We start from the raw sequence: 4,259 nt of genomic DNA on the forward strand, positions 1-4,259 counted from the left end.
CTCGATGCACGTTCCCTTCCTGACCCCACATTGGTCCCTTTTTCTCTGCCCAGATTGGCTTAGAGTACACTTGGTAGTGTGGGTTAATGGTTGGACTGGATGATCTTAAAGGTCTTTTCCAACCTAAATGATTCTATGATTCTATGATTCATATGGCCTGAGAGGAGGGCTAGGGCATGGCGCACACTTGGTTTCCACCTTCTTTAACTGCATAGTGACTGCCACAGCCTACAGCTGCCCCACTGCCTGAAGCAGCAGCGCAGGAAGGGACCAGGCAACTTGTCTGCTCCGCCTTGGCCCCACTGGAGCTGCTATAGGGGTAGAGGATTTATCTGCTGGGCACAGATGGTCCTGGCCAAGCCTGGCTCACCTGCCCTGCAGACAGGGCTGGCGCTGGGTCATCTAGAAGAAAAGATGTGTCTTGTCTCCAGTTGTTCTGCTGTGGAGCTCCTCCAGATGTGTAACTCTGTGTGGGCTCGTGTCCAAGCACTGAATGTCTGTGCTGTGATGTTGCCTTAACCCACCTTTCTAGACAGGGAATGCTCCTCTGGAGGGGAGGAGGACTCCAAAACGTGAGTAACCTGCAGTTCTGTGGTGGTGTTTCATAGCTCCTTGGCTTTAAAGGTGTGAGTAGGGTTAGGATTCAACCTCTTAAATACAGGCATCTAGTCTTGTCTGAGGTGTTGTGGAGTACCCTTCATCTGCCCACCCTGCAGGGCACAGGTCTTGTGTTGTGTCATATGTGCCAGCTCTTGTACTCATCTCACGTACTGTAGGACATGTCCAATGACACTAGACTTCACAGCAATTTCACAGCAGTGACTTCATCATCTGTAGGTATGAAACAAAATTGGGAAATCTCGTATCTACACCTTGAACTGTCTGCCTCATGTCGTATGAGCACCCAGTGCCTCAGTTTCCCCACTGGTAACAGAGGAACATTGCCGCTCCCCTACTTTTGCCTTGAAGGAAAATGCCATGTGGATTTGATACAGGGACAGATACTGGAACTCCTGTGTAAGTTGAGAAAGGACACTTGATTTAAATCCCATTATCACTGGGGAATGAGGAGTTGATGGACCCTCGAAGGGTACTACAATGTGCAGGCAGCAGTTCCCACACAGCATATACTCTAGCTGTCAAAACAGCAAAGCTGAATTTGGGATGGCTATTCGAGTTGCATTTAAGGACTGGAGATTCAATCGTGTTGCTTTAACCCTGTAAAGTTAGTGTCAGAATGCACAGATGTCAGATTTTGTGAAATGCAAGGAAAAATGGTTCAAAATGGGTCATTCTGGACTCGAGGCTCCAGTTCTGTAGCCAGATCTCTGATTCTCACAGCTCCAGCAGAATGAGAGAATCATAGCAGAATGGAGAATATACCACAGGGAGATTAAACACAGCATTGAGTCGAGATTCAGCTTAGATCCTATTGCTTTTTTATATGTATAAATAACAGTAATGAACAAACAGCTGTTTGCAATGAAGAATTTGGGTAACCTGTATTTGCCGAGAGCCCTTGCATTGCTTGAGAACACAGTAAACGTGCAGAGACAACCCGGTTGTGCTGTGAGTCCAGGAGGAAGGTCGTGGCCCCTCTCGTTGTTCCCTTCACATGAATAAACCACGAGACTGTCTGCTGGCAAGGTGGTGCTGTTTCATTTATTTTATGTTGTAGCTTACCATTCCTTTTGTACTTTCATGCTTATATATATGTATATCGTGATCTGGAAAATAATTTAAGTCAGGGACATGATATCAAATGTCTCTGTTCCTTAAAAATATCTTTATTTTTACAACTAAGTGGATTTTTCCAAGTTGTAAGTGGACTTTTTCTTTCAATTGATATTTGTTTTGAGGAAGTCAAAAGGGGTCTTCTCCATTTGTGCTGGTTTTGGCTGGGATAGAGTTTTCTTTATAGTAGCTAGTATGGGGCTATGTTTTGGATTTGTGCTGGAAACAGTGCTGATAACACAGGGATGTTTTCGTGATTGCTGAGCAGTGCTTACACAAAGCCAAGGCCTTTTTTGCTCCTCACCCCACCCCACCAGTGAGCAGGCTGGGGGTGCACAAGGAGCTGGGAGGGGACATGGCTGGGACAGCTGACCCCAACTGACCCAAGGGATATCCCATCCCACATGACGTCAGGATCAGGACATAAATCTGGGGGAAGAAGAAGGAAGGGGGGGACATTCAGAGTGATGGCATTTGTGTTCCCAAGTAAGTGTTACGTGTGATGGAGCCCTGCTTTCCTGGAGATGGCTGAACATCCCCCTGCCGATGGGAAGTAGGGAATGAATTCCTTGTTTTGCTTTGCTTGCGTGAATGGCTTTTGCTTTACCTATTACACTGTCTTTACCTCAACCCACGAGTTTTCTCACTTTTACCCTTCCGATCCTCTCCCCCATCCCTCTGGTAGGGAGTGAGCGAGCAGCTGTGTGGGGCTGAGTTGCTGACTGGGGTTAAACCAGGACACCATTAAACAAGTCTTGAAATGAATTGGTAATTCATTAAAATGAAACATAAGAAAAAGAACTGAGAGAGTTCTGAGGCTTTTCTTAATTCATAAACAGTACCTTTTTTTAAGCAATCTTGTTCCTATATTTTCAGTCTGTAATGACAAGTTTGACTAAAGAAACCTGCTCTTAAATTGTCTCGTCAATGTTGCGTTAAGCCTGTTTGTCATTCAGGAAAGCATGTCTCAATCAGTTAAGTTATTCAGGCTAACAAGGAGGTCTTTGAATTAAATTCAGTGTCTTGTACTGTATCAAAGGTCAGAAAAGATGTGATAATATGATCTGTTTAGTGCCTATCTTCAAAAAGAGAGGGGATTTGGCTAAAGAGGGGAGTGTGACTGATGCAACAAGAACAGCACTCTAAATTCCAGCTCCTGAAAAGGCTCTAGCAGTGCAGTGCAAGGGGGGAATGAGAAAACAGGTGAAAAAATGGGATAATAATCATGAGAGCCTTATCTTGTGAAGATGGTGATGTGAGCTTTCCTTATGCGGTTTAGTGGTGATTTGGCTAGTACTTCAAATGATGTGAATTCCAACCTCAGCTCCACTATTGAGTAGATCTTCAACATCTATGGGAGAGCCTGCGTAAAATAGCCTTACAGATACCCGGTAGAAGAAAATTCTCTGGAGTGACTATTTAGATGGAAACAGGACAAGGACCTGATGGCCTCCGTAGTAGCTAGGTGTTGGACAAACAAGGTACCTAAGCCTCATTGCAGATCCTGTCCTTAGTTCGTGTGTGCCTCAGTTTCCCATCTCTGAAATGGGGTTGAACATGTTTCACAGGTGTGTTAAGAGGACCAATGTTACTACTGAAACAAGCTGTCTAGGCCAGCTCCTGTGGTCCCAGTGCAGTGATGATATGGTAAGGTCCCACATACCAACAAGGAGCTTCAAAAATCAGATGTTAACAACCCTTCACTTCCAATGAACTTCATGTTATGATGTGTTGTGGTGCAACAAATCATCGTTAATGTGACCTTTTAGAAGGGTTGTTAGCAAAGCACCTTCATTGCCTTATATCTGAATGTAGGACCTGATCTCAATTGGCAATAGCCTTTTGACAAAGACTGAAAACACTTCATTTCTTAAAAAAAAAAAAAAATCTCCTAAACAGGCACATCTGATTCCCTGCAGTGCCCTTCTCAGCCCATGAAAGTGCTGTTAAAACACAGCTGTAATGGATACCACAGAGTGAGTTGGAGCTGGAGCTGCTCTCCAATTACTCGCCTATTTGTGCAATACAAACCATATTTTAGTCTCTTCCTAATGAAGGCTGCTTCCCGCTATGTCTGGAGTTCTTTGTCTCCCAGGGGCATCCTATTCGGAATCCACCTGTTGTGAACAGGATCGTTGTCTGAGCCAGTCTTTTCCAAGCTGTCTTGGCGACTCGGCACCACCTGGCCACACCTCATTGCAATTTGTGACAGCCGCCCTTCTCCCATAGTGCAGGGCCTGGCCATGGGGCATCCAGTGCTCAAAAACCAGAATTGCTACAGGTGAACTAAGGAAGAAAGTCTGGGCAGAGTGGGTGCAGGCTTGTAGGGGCATCTGGGGCAATCAAAGAGGTAGGAATCTGTGATCCTTTACACTGAAAGATCTCCCTTTTCAACTGTAGGATTTCTTTCTACTCCTTGCAAAGAATCCAGCAACAAAGAAAAGAAATTGAAGAAGCTGCAGCTGGCAGCAACCCTGGGGAGGGATCAGGGCATCATTTTAGGATCAGAAAATTTTGTCTAATTA

The sequence above is a fragment of the Pelecanus crispus genome, chromosome 2 (assembly GCF_030463565.1).
Source record: "Pelecanus crispus isolate bPelCri1 chromosome 2, bPelCri1.pri, whole genome shotgun sequence".
Taxonomy (NCBI): domain Eukaryota; kingdom Metazoa; phylum Chordata; class Aves; order Pelecaniformes; family Pelecanidae; genus Pelecanus; species Pelecanus crispus.